This window comes from Aulonocara stuartgranti (assembly GCF_965226115.1).
Source record: "Aulonocara stuartgranti genome assembly, chromosome: 2".
Lineage (NCBI taxonomy): Eukaryota > Metazoa > Chordata > Actinopteri > Cichliformes > Cichlidae > Aulonocara > Aulonocara stuartgranti.
Window position 1 is genome coordinate 1,214,590 of NC_138940.1, and position 16,098 is coordinate 1,230,687.

Here is a 16,098-nt window from a genome sequence, read left to right on the forward strand (position 1 = left end):
CTTTCATCAACTACGCCTAATCTCTAAGGCCAAACCCTACATACCACACAAAGATATGGAGGAACTCATTCATGCTTTCATTACGTCAAGACTGGACTATTGTAACTCACTCTACTTGGGTCTACAATCTTCTCTTCTGCAGCGTCTGCAGCTGGTCCAGAATGCCGCAGCACGTCTCTTGACCGGCACTAGAAAGTTTGACTCTATCACTCCTGTTCTGAAAAATTTACACTGGCTTCCTATCAAATATCGAATTGATTTTAAAATTCTATTGTTTACTTATAAAATTTTAAACAATATGGCACCTGACTACTTAGCTGATCTCCTCTGTCTGTACAGCCCTCAGAGAGCACTAAGATCATCGGGCCAACTGCTCTTGGTGCGACCTAGGTCTCGGCTGAAGACCAGAGGAGACCGTGCCTTTGCTGTTGCTGCACCCAGGCTATGGAATACTCTTCCTCTTCATATTCGCGCATCAGATTCCATTCAGTCTTTTAAATCACGTTTAAAAACGTATTTGTTTGATCTGGCATTTAAGGCGAATTAGGGTAATTTACATCTGGCTCTGTATTTAGATTATGTAATTATCTTATATTTTATATATTTGTAATTTATATTTTATTGTGATTTTATTTGTACTGCGATTTTAATGGAAAGCACTTTGGTGTACTTCAGTCTTAAAAATGTGCTATATAAATAAATTTTGATTGATTGATTGATACAACAGCCGAACACACCTGTGGCATTCTTTCATCTGTTCTCTTCCAGTTATCCTTGTCAGGGTCGTGTTGGGGCTGGAGCCTAGCCCAGCTGTCCTTTATTTTTGACACAGCTTTCTCTGATATTTAATCTTTAATTTAACTAGACTGCATCTCTGATATCAGTTGAGCCAACATTGGCTGAAAAACTCAAATGCATGTATTTCAGTGGCTGCATACTAGCATTTTCAAGTCCAAATAATGAAACCATGCCTTATAGCAGAGGAAATAAAGTGTTTATCCTCCCAGGACTCATTCTTCTCAACCTCTGTCCACACTGATGGGTGAGCAGACAATTAGTGTTTCTGTATTTTAAGTGTGATCTGCTGTCAAAGGACGTCGTATATATTGGATGCAAATGAATGTGGTTAAAAACCTGATTTATCATAAATCCCATCTGTGTTTCAAGAACTGCCGCTGCCTCTCTGGACACCAGCCAGCCCTCCTCACAGTTTGCTGACCCCAAGTTTGACAGAGACGTATTGCACTGCAACCTGCTAAAGTGAAATCTGTCATCATGCACATGACTATGACCTGTCCCTGTGTATTCTGCCATTTTAAAATTTCTACTGAAATATTTATGATATTTGATCTGAATATTTGAATTCTGCCACCTGCTTTATTCTGTGAGTGTATATTGTCTGTCTCCTTCTCTTCATTGTTGTGTTCATCCCTCATGGTTCTGTGTTCCCTTGTTCTATGTTTCCCTGAAAATTCCAACTATTTGGATCTTTGCTCCTGCCCAGTTACTGTTTTTGAGGAGTTCCTTTAGAGGGTTTTTGGGCTCATTGGCCTCCTTTAACTCTGACAAGAAACAATACATTCAGTCCCAGTTTAACTGGATTGTGTTGGCTTACCTGACCTACGTGGATCATTTGGCTGACTTTCTCAGAGAATTTGCAGTGACTCCTCATCAAATTCCCTTTAGTCTTGCCTTGCCTTTGCTGCCTCCTGCTTCTCACAAAAGGTCCAGACCAGCTGGAGCACTCCCAGCAGCTGGAGCTGGGAGCATGGTCCCCAATGTGGTCCACCTCCCCATGAGAGAAAGCGCATTCCCTGACAGCACAGAACAGGTAGTCCCACCTATGATGCTGTAGGCCAGCCAGAGGTGTTGGCCACATCCACCGATGGACGCTTCTTCTAAAGGTCAAGCTGGAGTTTGCCCTTTTTGTTTTTGAAAGAATGCTTTTTGTTACTTTATTTTTGTTTATGAAACCTGTTATTTTATGGTTTAGTGTCATTTGTATTGTGTAAATGTTGAGAGAAAGAATGGCAGTGAATGGGCTCCGGCCTGAGCAGGACACTAACGTCAGTATCCTCTCTGTTAATCCAGTTTTGAATAATTGGCTACGCAGTGCTCTCGGCCTGTGTGCCGCTTGCTGCCGGTCCAGATTTCCCCGAGGTCTGACCGGTAACACTGAAGGCCAACTTTATACAAAAATTACAGGAACATCACTTTGGAACCAAAATATAAAATAATGAACACTTGTTCACGACTTTGTCACAGTAACCTACTGTTAACTTTTTAAAATTTCAAACCTATTATATGTTGTGAGTTAGCTCTCACAGCTCAGCACAAGGCTGCAAACCACACTTTAGGAATCGCTGGTATGAGGATGAATATCTGTTATATAGTTCGGAAGGCACGCTGTCTTTTTTGCAGAGAGGTATTTCAAACCTAGTGAAAAGTATTTGACACACGCATTTAAGTACTGTTGCTAACCTTTTTGTATTACTTACAGGTCAGATAAGGCAAAGGGAGAAACTACAGTAAACTATAGACTGAACATTTAATAAATATTTAATCACAAGCTGATGCAGAGATTAATCTAAATCTTCTTTCCTTCCATTCTGATATACAGAGCAAATATAATAATCAACATATTATTTATGCAGACAGCTGTGACATGAGTGAGTGAAAGAGCTCTTAAGGAGAAGCTGCAACCAACCCGTTAATGTCCGGCCTTACTTGGATACAAGTTAGAGAGTATGGCCGAGGAACATCATGTTTTCTTTTTGTAACCCATGCGAAATGCAGGGTATAAAATCCCTTTTTGTTATCTAAGACTATAGCCTGTTATTGTCACAAGGGGGCGCCCCGAACTCAAAACGGAAAGGGAATAACATCTGTCAAGTTATTTGTGTTGGAAAATGAGTCACATGCCTTTTGTTAGCTACCTGTTAAGTTGTATAATGTATTTGACTAGCCGATTCAGCTCAGAAACTTTGGAAAAAAAACAATCGGGAGCTATGAGAATCTGATGTGTTGTTTTGCTTATCTTGTTCTTCTTTACAGTGTGTTATAAGTGTTGAATGTTTTGAGATACAGATGTTTTACTGCCGATGCTAGGTCCGATGCTAGCTGCTAATTGCTGTTACCCATCCCACCCCACTGAAGCCATATCCCAATCGGGAGGTATTCAGATAGATGCACTAGCTCTGTTTATATTAGAATGGTTAGGTCTTAATAGCAATGAGCATATTTCAAGTTTAATAGTATTTGCAGTGTGAGTTAAGTTACATTTGCTTGTAAGCCTTAAGGATGAATGTCACCTTCATTGCAAACGATGACTGTTTACGTTACTGTTTAAGCTGCTGATGTTCTTTACTCTGATATAATTGTGATAAAACAGTTGATACTGGTACGAACAAGTTACTGTAACTCTTGTAACTTGGTAAAGCTAAAAAGAGTGTCATTTGTTATTAATGCATTTGGAAAAGAAGTTAATGAGCTCATGTTAAGAACGCAAGATGGAAAAGAAATTCATTGTTCTGCACTGTTTGTGTAGATTGGTTTGTTGAACTGATAGAAAGGATTCCGGAGAACCACTGACGGCGAGCCCAGCCCGAATGAGATCCTGGATGATTGTGAAATGGTGTGGCCAGCCATGCGATCGGATTGTGGGATTTGCCTGAGAAACTGATTCAAGCCAACCTTGGATTTCAGATAAGCCCTATTGTAACCCGGTAGAGAAAACTGCCTTTATTATTTTTTCTTGTTTTCGCTTTATTTGTATAAATGTATTTTCATTATTTTATTTTGAAAATAAACATTTATTTTGGAAAAAAGGAAGTGTGATCCTCTAGCAAACTTTATTTTTCTGTTGCCGGATCACAAGGGGTAAATGCCTTTTTCATTGGTTGAAGGTGGTTTTAGCCCCGTCTTCCGAAATACCACACCGAACCATCATTTCACATGAGCTAGATCTTTTCGCACATGGAAGTAGATGAGACAGGCCACGGATAGCTCGTGCGGAATTTTCTAACATTTTGGTTTTTTTCCTTGTTCGTGTGGAAGGAACTAAGATTTTGGATTCCGATGGATTCTCTCCGGATGGAGATGGCGAGCCTGAGCCCAGACTGAACTTTGCAGAGGAACTTACTCTTCTTCCTCGACGGAGACTCCCAAGTGGTAACACACAAACCACAAATGAAAGAGAAAAAGAACTAGACTAAGAGTTTTTGACTTGACAAATGACCAAAGACAAAAAGACAACTGAATATTGAGCTCAAACGACTATTTTTGTTTTGCCGGCTTATTCTTATTCTTGTTATTGTTATTATTATCATTACTACTGTCAATGTGGAATTTGTGTCTTTGTTTATTTCATTTTTGTGCAAAATAATAACTGTTGCTGCTCAAATTCCTGTCTCCAGCCATTTCATTCTGCATTCGCCTCGCTTTCTATTGTAGCCCTGCCGAACCTAGCAACTGGTCCGTAGTTTGGCTGTCCTAAACTATTTAAAATGAGTCAGTGGTTACACTATGCACTACTTTTCCTAATAATAGGGTCTGCGCACTGACAATTCCCGTGCAGTACACTTGTTTGGGTTTCAACAACTTTAACCCTTTAAAGTCGTTTTGCGTAACTATTTTTAAATCCCTGTAGAACTTGAACCACGTAAGCTAGCGCAATAATTTTTTTTGCATATGAAACCGGAGGAGTTGTACTTACATCTTATGCCATCAGCTTGTCCTAGGTCACAGTTTCCTTCCACATATAGCTTTGCAAAAACTGAATAAAAAACACTTGCAGGAACAAAAACATAATATTCCAGAAACACGCTTTGCCGATCCGATCAGCTGTTCGTAAGACTTCCCACATTGAAACAGACATCAGCGCAAACTATCGCATGTCCGCCATTACCTGTTTTTCATTTTTCATTTTTCCTGCGGTATATAAAAATCTCAAATATAAAACTATGAAGACACTCAAAATAAATTTCCTGTTGTTGTAAACTATTTTTTGCAACGTTTTTGTATTTGTATTTAACGTTTTGAGGAATAGACCTGTTAAATTTCTCTAAGTAGAAATATATGTAAAAAACAAACAAACATTTTTTGTAGTTTATTGCACTTTTTTGCAATTTATGTAATTACCATGGACTTAATGCATACATATTATTAAAATATGGGCAATAACAGTTGTATTGATGTATAGCAACTCGAAATGCTCCCAAAAATGGCTGCACAGCATGTGAAAATATAAAGGTAAGCTCTGGCAGCCTTGGTTCTATGGTAGGTCTTAAAGGGTTAAAGGACAATTCAAATCTTCACAACGGGACTGTTTCATTCATTCAAAAGAGCTCTGATACAATTCAGTATAAGTCTTTCATTTAAGTGTCTTTATTTTATTGGTAAGTGGCCTGTATTTGTATAGCGCTTTACTTAGTACCTATGGACCCCAAAGCGCTTTACACCACATTCAGTCATCCACCCATTCACACACACATTCACACACTGGTGATGAAGCTACATTGTAGCCACAGCCACCCTGGGGCGCACTGACAGATGCGAGGCCGCCGGACACTGGCGCCACTGGGCCCTCTGACCACCACCAGTAGGCAACGGGTGAAGTGTCTTGCCCAAGGACACAACGGCCAAGACTGTCCAAGCCGGGGCTCGAACCGGCAACCTTCCGATTACAAGACAAACTGCCAACTTTTGAGCCACCATCATTATTTTATTCTGTTTTACACCTATTCACCTTCAAAATACAATATTAGTGTGCAATTTGGTTTATTGTGTGGTGTATGTTTATGAATGGTACTGAGGCAATAAAGGTCCCAGTTATTCACTCCTTTTGTGAGTCTCCAAAACAAAGCCTCCTTCCAAACCTAGTTAGATGTCTAGGGTCTCTATTTGAAGTGAAGTTGTACTGGTCCCGAGTAGAGGCGCTACATTTTGGTTGCCATTGCATTCATTCATAAATAATTCTGCCATGAGCTTTTCTGTTCGGATGAGGAAAATGTTCGAGGTTTTTATTCTGTCCTTCCGTCTGCATCCATCATGACAATCTCACACCCATCTCCTTACCTCTTTTTCTTAATATTTAAATACTGGAGAAATGTGCAGTGGAAACTTATGTACTCTCTAATACATACTCCCAGAAAGCCACTTTTTTATTTATTTGGGGCCATGTGGGAGGTTACAAACCCAAAGCAATAAACAATATATCTTCAGGAAGCATCTCAGGGGCCAGACACACATTGAATTCCTCAATCCCTCCTCTCTCCCATGTCTAATAAATTAAAGCATAAGCGGGGTTACGGAAGTCAGATCAGCAAGCGTATTAGATTTGATTATTGCCTTTGCCTCTGACGCTGCATTATTGCTTTGGGATCCCCAGAGAAAGGTTCTCTGCACCGAAGGTAGAACTCAGAAAGTCAGGCTGGTAAAATTGGAACGCTGTGAGGAGGCTGAGGGAGCAGATGAGGGCAGGGTGAAGCCAGAAAGAGGAGGATACACACACCTAGGAAGAGTTCAGTCACGATACGAGTGGCTGGTTTTGTTTAAGACTGGACAAGAAGCTTGTGAGGTGTAGAAAGCAGAGCTGAAGAAAGCTAAAACTGTACTATTGAAAAGGAAAAGATGTTATGACATATAACAATAACCAAGACAATTTTAATATTAAATGTGATTTTTACTAAGAGCAAGGGATCATTATCACATTGAATTTGATACAACAGCACAAAATGAACGCAATCGATGATAATATGATGTTGAAGGGTTGGAGCCCATTAGTCATCTTTCTAACTGAGACCGTTGGAGGCCGCTAGACAGGCGCTGCAGTCGGTGCAGGCTTTCATACCCTCAGAGTAAACGTCTGCGGAACTGGAAGCCTCTTTAACTCCATCAAGATTGACTGCGTCAGTGATCTTCTTTGACATACCCGTAAGCCGTGCCACTCTAATACACATACGGTAAGTCTTATCAAACTGTGTCACTTACAGAACATAATAGCCCTTTATTATCAGTGGGCTAGAACTACATTGTGGAGACAGAGCAAGGAAAGCACCGTTCACACCGTCTGGGCTAGTAAATGTCAGGGTGAGTGGTCTGGGCCATTTTGAGTTCTTAGTTCACAATCTGTCGATTTAGATTCTGTTTAAGGGTTTGACATTTTCTGTTTAGTACTTGTCTTAGTTTTACTGTTGGTCATAGTTTTGATTATTGATTGTGTTGAAAGCACAAGTCAAAAAAATGATCATCACAGTGCTCGCTGCTTGCTCTCGGTGAGGGAGGGATCGGTGTACCAGGTAGATGACATCCACCCTGATTCCTGACCAGTAGGTGAACTGACACAGGAAGTCAGGTTGAAGATATGCAGGGGGGCTGGTGGAACCTGGGGCGTGGGAGAGGTGATAAGTGGAACGTTGTCAAATCTGTTGAAAAACAGATTCAAGTCGCTGTCCCATCCCCAGTCAGCAGACACTGTGGCTCCTCTATTGTCCTCGAAGTGTCCAGAGATGTCTTTCATGTTCCTCCAGACGTCTCGGACATTATTCTGTTGGAGTTGGTTTCCATCTTCTTCTCGAAGCGCTCCTTGCCACCTCGGATCTTATATTTAAGATCCTTTTGCACTCTCTTCAGTTTCTCCTGGTCTCCAGACCTGAAAGCCTTTTTCTTCTTGTTCAGCAGGGCCTTAAGTTCTGGGGTCACCCCCTCTTCACCATGGGGTGTACGTGGGGTGGAGAAAGACCAAGTTGTGGTCTGAGTGGCCAAGCGGGGGGAGGGGTGATGCACTGTAAGCCTGCTTTGTGTTGGCAAACAATAGGTCCAGGGTTGCCTTGTATGGCAGTCAACATACTGGGAGAGGTTAGGGAGACTGGCAGATAGTGAGGCATGATTGAAGTCCCCAGAGATAATGATGAGGGACTGTGGATGTGCCATCTGTAGCTGAGAGACCGTGGAGTGGATGTACTCACAGGCCGCCGTGGCCGAGGGCGGGATGTTCACAGTCAGCACAATAATGTGAAAAATCCCTGGGCAGGTGATATGGCTGGACGCTAACCGCTAACAGTTCAGTGTCTTTGGTACAGCTCTGTTCCTACACAGTGATGTGTGTACATACGTACACACACACACATACATATACATACATTACATTATATTCAGTTCGCAGCTTTCATCCCAAATATTATAATTCCCATTATAACTTAAATACTTCTTTAATATAATGATTTGTGTTGATATATGAAACCAATAATGCAGTGTAGCAGTACTGGCTCTGCATGTATGATCAGGCCACAGCAGTCTCAGCTTGAGCCAGTGATGTTTCCAGTCTGGGTAGTACCCCAACAACATGACTGTTAACCTGGCAACGTTAAACTAAAACTGGTGACGGCTCATCTGGGATGTCTGGCCGCGCAGTCTCTGGACGCCATGTCTTCGAAAAATTCGATTAATACTTAAAGTCTCAATGTGTAACATACAATAATACACAATAATCCAACCTTTTTGCTTCAAACATACATAATATATGGATCATAAGTAAATGTATGAATCCTCTGTACCTGAACTGAGAAACCAGTTAAAAATGCCTTTTTTAGCCAAAACATAAATGCACTGAGAGGGTGTCACAGTTGAACACCATAGATTTATCTACTGGATAAATATGAAAATGGTTCATAAATTAAAACATTTTGGGTGGAGGAGCCAGATATCACCAAACATGACAGGGTCTGTGTTGCACAAGAAGGACCTACACAAATAATTTTAATCTTGTGGTTGATCAGTGACAATGACAACTTTATTTAAATAGTACTTATGTATATAAAAATGTGCTTAACACATAACAGAAAACTTTTTTTTAAAAGTCACAAAGCAGTGAAAACAACAAATGAGAACAAGACAAAACAAAATTAAACAAAACCACATTTCTTAATGTGAACCTGATGAGCTGAAAGGTCTGACTGGATTGTGGATTGCCAATGAAGTCCCTTCAATACTGGTGTAATGTGGCCAAATTTCCATGTACCTGTCTTGCTGCTGCATTTTGGATAAGCTGTTGTAATGGTAAATGGCCTGTATTTGTATAGAGCTTTTCTAGTCCCCAAGGACCCCAAAGCACTTTACACAATCAGTCACCCACACATTCACACACTGTATGTAATAAACTAACCTACCTATAAACAGCGTTGGTCAAGTTACTTGAAAAAAGTAATCAGTAACTAATTACTGATTACTTCCCCAAAAAAAGTAATCCCGTTACTTTACTGATTACTTGTTTTCAAAAGTAATTAATTACTTAGTTACTTAGTTACTTTTTAAAAACACGATTTACAACCTGAGTAGGTGATAAAGCAATAGATCTTTCAGCCCAATTCTACTTTTTCTGCATAATCCATCATACAAAATGTAATCAAATGGAAAAGTCTCTTTTTAAAACTTGTTTTATTAGTTTTAATATTTTAACTTTATGCATCAAGCAAACATTTAATTATATGCAACATTCTCTGACTGGAAGAAATTAGTTTAACATTTAAACCTATTTTCTGCACATTCCAGCACATAAAATAAAATATTTTTGTGTTTACACTCAGTCTTTAAAATAGATGCAAGTAAAACACAGCAGAAAATAAATAAAGTCAAAGACTCAGCGATCCTGTTGCTCTATTTTCACCTGTAAAGCAGGAGTGGGGTAGGCGGAGGTTTACCCTGGTGCAGGTGTGCCGCGGTCAGTGGAAGAATCCGCGAGTTTCTCTGTGAGTTTCCCATCACGTCGTAGCTACTCGGTGCTTGCTTGGAAGTTCAGGGGATTTTTTTCACTGTAAAAAGAAGTTTTCTTCCCACGCACAGCGGACACTAATGTTTTTGTCACTTTTTATTGAATCAAACTCAAAGTAAGGTCAGTACTTCCACGCTTTAAACGCTGCACGCTCATACTCTCTCCCACAATCGATATGTGATCCATTGTTGATCTGCACACAGCTGTTGTCATGAACGTCGCACTCGCTTACGTCACTGTCGTGAGACATTCTCGCAAAAAAATCACGGTTTTAGTAACGCAGTAATGCAGCGTTCCTACGGGAAAGTAACGGTAATCTAATTACCGTTTTTGCAATAGTAATCCCTTACTTTACTCGTTACTTGAAAAAAGTAATCTGATTAGTAACGCGTTACTGCCCATCTCTGCCTATAAATGCATGTCCAGTTTCTCAGAGTCAGTTGGAGACAGCAGTTTTCTAACCTTTCCTTACCTGTTTTTAAGTGATAGAAACCTTATTGATGTGAGAAACCGATATCATGGCAAAGCATAAGATTGACGCACCGGTCCACCTTGTCTATTTCACGTTCGATGGACACCCAGTTAGAAGTTTCAGTACGTGCAGATGTCGGAGTACCAGCAAGTGCTAGTGACCAAGGAAGGTGTGAACGACATCCCAGGGGCAATTAAGCTAGGTGGCCAATATGTATTTATATATAAATGTGTTATTAATGTCTCCTTAAACACATTCTCGAGATTATTTTCATGTTTATTTCATACAATATCTCCCCCTGCTGTTACAGCAGAATACTGCATCTTCTGCATGCATGTGTACGTCACGCTTTGCTGTGATACTGGGTTGGGCGTGATGATCAAAACCTGCCAAGGTTCCTGACTGGCTCACTGTGTTTCAGAGAAATGGATGATGAATATGAGCACATATTTTGTCTCTGTCTTTTTGGACCAACAAGTTTTTCTGTCTTGTGTCTGTTAAGTTCTACAAAGTTTTGAGACGTCAATCAGCTACTGTCGTCCATGCACCTTATTAGCTAAGACCCAGCTGCACATCATCAAGTGTGAAGTCCAACTGTGTCATCTGCATGAGAATAGTTGGTTATAATGTGATTCTTTATGACAGGACAAAGGAGGAGCATGTGGATTGACTCTGAAGGAACCCACGATTTAATTTTTATCTGTGCAGATCTAAAACTGCTAATTGAAACACAATGTCTACCATTTAATGTAATTGTGACAGCGAAGAACATGGATCATGTGTGGAGATCAAATTTCAACCCCTGACAATCAATAAGCTGGCGTCATTATCCCATGTTATCTGACAACACCATCTAAAGGCATTCATCTAAAGGAGTAATTATGAATTGCTGTTTGAATAAAGGAGGAAGTTACCATGATATTATCAAGGGAAGCAAATTACAGACTGTTATCATTTGATAATAGCACGCTGTCTTCTTCAAAGAAACACCTGATATCTTGTAATTGTGAAGATATTAAAAGGATGTACTCCACGGACACATTAGCAAGTCTGCATCCATTAAAACAGCTAAACAGCGTGTGCTCAGAAAGAATGACACACACACACACATGCTCCAAATGGATTAAGGAAAAATGTCAGCATCTTTGCCGAAAGCAGGAGGACACACACACACACACACACACACACAAAGACAAAGAAGAGAATAAAATGATTTCAAACAGAATTATTTCTGGTCCAGCGCACTAAGTAAAAATCAATTCCCTATTATAGAAATAGGATACAGAAAGGAATTAAAACTTAATGAGGTTTTCCAGCTAGGGTCCACCCACTCTTTAACCCTGCACATGACAATGTGGTGAGACAGTGTGTCACAGCTGCAAATGCTATAATGTGTTGTGTGTTGAAAAATTCAGTGCATATCCACATGTGTGCGTAAGCCCTCTCTCCTGTGCAAAGCAACAACATGACAAGATGACAGTAATGCTGCTGCATCCTTCAAGGCTTCTCTTTCCTCACAGGTATTCAGGCTCATCTGTCTTCCCTCTCCAGCATGCACGCACACACACACACACACACACACACACACACACACACACACACACACACACAAACCTCACTCTGTCTGTTGACAGTATTGATCTCCAGTTGATCCATAGTGACATAAGACAAAGCTTTTCATGTGACAGGCAATTAGATGGCTGTGGATCTTGCAGAGCCCAGCCACAGGATGGGATGGGCAAATACTGACAACACCAGTCTAAACACTGTATGGAGACGGGAAGTGAAGGATCCTGAAAAAGAAGGCCTCTACAAAGGCTTTCACCCACATTTGTCCCTGGAGTTATCAGTGTCTCCTCAAACACCTTCTGCACCACAACTTACTGTGCATATTGATTAAGTATTATTAGTCTTTAGAAGACAAACACTTAAGTCCAATAGCTCAGTCGACCAATCAGTTTATTCATCCCTCATGGATCCATCACCCACGACCATGCCAATCATTACCTTCACAATCCTGGCTGAAGCACATGCTTCAAAGGCTCCAGTATGTAGTTTCCATTTTCACTTCAAATATTAGAAGATGGAAAAAATTACTGAAAAAATGTGGAGATACGGGGGATACTACTTCCTAAACCTCCGAGATGTAACTCATCATATGTGCTAATCCTAACCCTATACTTAGAGCAAAGGAACGTGAGACTGATGCATGTCAGAACAGTTTGTTGTTTCTCGATTGCCAAAATTTTGGACAACAATTTCCTTATTTAAGAAAATAAAAAAATTCTCCACTTTCTCCTATAAGGTCAAGTGTCCTGCCTGCGAGGACTTCTGCTCTTATCATTGTCTTCACCCCCTGGAGATCTTCTGGATCTCCTCTCTTAGACCTTGATACTTATCAAGTGTCTCGTTTTCCTTTTTCCTGATATTCCCATCAGGACTAGTCAGGACTTGCTGTACTCTCTGAGAGTATTTTATGGTTGCAACTTTCCTAGTGGATTATTCATAATTCCCATTTGATTGAGGGATTCCAAGGTACTTGTAGCTATCCTCAGTGTCTGTAATGTTGCCTTTTGGTACAGTCAGTTCTGACTATCTTCCATCTCTTTGTTACCATATGAGTGCACTTCTCCAATCCTTTGGTTGGCCATTCCAGATGTGTCTCATCCATTAGCAGCTGGTTCACTGCAGAGATGAGAAGCAACAAAGCACAAATGCTTTGGTTCTCTGCTTAAATAGAATTTTCAGGTATTTGTTCTTTTTATTTGTTCAAAAGTGTAGGCAGCAAAAGTAAAAAGTAAAATCAAAACTCTATACTTTCTACTACTTAAATTTTCAAAACAGACCTGTTACTTTGGTTTACAGGATTTTAAGGGAGTATTTATTTGACACCACTGTGGGGCTTTAACTGGTTTTACCCTAAACAGTAACACATCAAAGGCTATCCTGTTTGTGTAATTATCACCAGGGGATTTTGCATAAAAAAGACTAAAGAAGCAAAACCAAGTACCAGGGTCAGCGGTTAGATTAAAGCTGATGTAGCATTCAGCTAGCGATATTGAAGAGGACGGTGCATAAAGCGAGTAATATTTTTTAATTGGCAGGTAATTTCAAATGCAGCATTTCTATCAGCTTAACAAACATCGGCAAACACACAAACACTAAAGGTCCATCTGCTGTCAGGAATGAAAAGAAAGAGAGACAAGTTTACTCACAGATGGTGAAAGAAAAGAAAGACAGGGCAGGAGAGGAGGAAGAGAATATATTTAAAGCTTAAACTAAAGTGCTCTTGTTTTTAAATCCGATTTTGGGTCTGTGCTTGTGACATTGTGGAGGTTTTTTCATATTGTGAAATGAACTCATGTAGATTATCCGTATTATCTATTGGTTCCATGAAAACCCTCTGCTGTACTGTAATGATTTAAAGTAAAGACCAGTGTGTGACTGGTGAACAGTGTCTGTGGTGCTCATGGTCAGAGTTTTGTGTAGCAGAGATGAATTAATATTTAAGCTCATGATGCTCATTATGACTCATTCACTGCATCCAGTCTCTATACCAACAGTTTACTGCCTTTCATGTATTACTGTCAGTGTGGAGGATACAAATATAGCTGGGACAACTCACGAGACATCTGCTTGCATCTCGTCCACAAAGATCAGTAAACCTCAGCAGTAGCCCAGATCAGCTGATCACAGCTTGTACATTAAGAAAACATCTTTTCCTCGTGCTGACCAGCTGCGCCTGATATTAGAGTCCCGCCATGTGCTGAATCCCACTTTACTGTTTCCCTACTTAATTCTGCTACTAGTCACATGTTGCATCGTAGGCAGCAGCACATAGAAGTATTTTGTATTTTCTTTTTATTTTCTTTTTTTTTTCTGCTAGTGTTCTGTTGGTTTAGTTAATTTTGCATAGAAATAGGTGGTAGAAATGTAGAAAGGAGATACATTTTACTCTCTGTACCTGTACTGTACTTTTTCTTTTTTGAGTGATGAAATTTAATCAGTTCAATCAATAAGTTCTTATATCTGTACTTCTACTTAAGTAGACAATGACTGTATTTTTGTCACCTCCGGTACTCTCAGGTACAACCCTCCAGAGTCACAGTAAGTAAGCTGTGAGTTTGATTACTATTGGCAAATTTAAGCTAAAAGATCATTTTACCATCACAAACAGCCACTTTACAAATTTGTAATCCAGTAACGTGTCCTCAGCTCTTCTCCCCTTTGGTTTTCTTTCTTCCTCTCCCCCTCTCTCTTTCATTCTTTCCCCCTGTCCTATTAAAAAAAAAAAAAAAAAAAAAAAAAAAAGGATGACAAAGGATGAACTGAAGCTCCGCCATCACGTGATGTCACATGCTGCTGTTTCTGATGTCACTTCCAAGAAAAAAAAAAAAAAAAAAAAAAAACGTGTCCTCAGCTCTGTGGGTCAGAAAACACCCCTCTTCCACACGTCCATCCACTGACTGTTAAGCAGCTTCAAGATAGCCCGTCAGCATCAAGTAAGCCAGTTCGCCATGAGATCGCTGTTTCTGTGACTGTGTCTATGTGATAACTGCGATGGGGAACAAGTTGTACAAGTGCTGTGGAACAGCTGCCTTCTAGCTTTCATTCCTTCTTATCTTAATGAATCAGTTCATTATCAGCAGCTATGACTAACCATCACTGCTCTGTGTATCTTAATCCCTCAATGCCCCGTAGATATTGTGCACTGCTTAGAATTAACAGACTAATATGATCCAGTTCAGACTCAGGAGAGATGTGCCTCCTGGTCCTGGACTAAGGTGGTTCTTCCCACCCTGGAGAAATTTAGATTTACTGCTATTGATTAAAGGATGGTAAACCAAATAAATGTGGCTCTAAACAAATTATTGTGGTGTCGTAAGGAGTTATGGGTCCCTGCATCAGATTATACAAACCCCTAAAAGGTTGCAATGATGATTATGATAAATTGTGTTTAGCTGGATAGATAATCTATTCTTAATTATGATGAAATTGAATATGTTTGGGAGGCATTCCACGCCGGCCCGTGGCCTTATAAGAAGCCATTAATGGAGGGAGAAAGAGCAAACGAGAGGGTTTTATTTTGTCGGGAAACAGGTCGACAGCCTTTCAAATATCATTAGAAGTGATGGGCCGCGATCCCCTGAGAACAGCCTCCACCTACATCTGATGAATGGAAATGCTGAGGATTAATTGTGTCCCTGTGGGCAATGCCATCCAATTCACAGGGATCATACATGCATTTGTGTGGGATAATTGTCATGTATTGAGAGTTACAAGCACACATCCACCAGCCCAACTAACAAATGCCTCTCCTGTAGCCCAGCTGCATTATTCTCTTTTGCAATTGGTAATAAAATCAAGTTGTTTGAAAGCATTTTCACACCACAGGAAATTTATTTTTAGTGTCTTCATAGTTTTATTTTTGAAATACACCAATTTTTATATACTGCAGGAAAACAAAAATAAATATTATAATGCAAATTTGCAAAAAAAAACTGCATGTGCATCAAAATAAAATATTTCCAGCAGTGCAATATGAGTCCTAAGCATCCCAGAAACAACACAGAAAGTCATAAAGTCAAACATAACTTTTAAAAACACCAGTATAGACTCATGAGGCCCTGATGGTAAAAAAAACTACATTTCCGCAAAATGACGTCACTTCCGGTTTCGGGCAGGTCATGCCGGACATGCGATAGTTCGTGCTGATGGATGTAGGAAGTGTTACAAACAGCTGATTGGATCGGCAAAGCTGTTTCTGGAATATTATGTTTTTGTTGCTGCAAGTGCTTTTTATGCAGTTTTTGCAAAGCTATATGTGGAAGGGAACCGTGACCTAGGACAAGCTGAT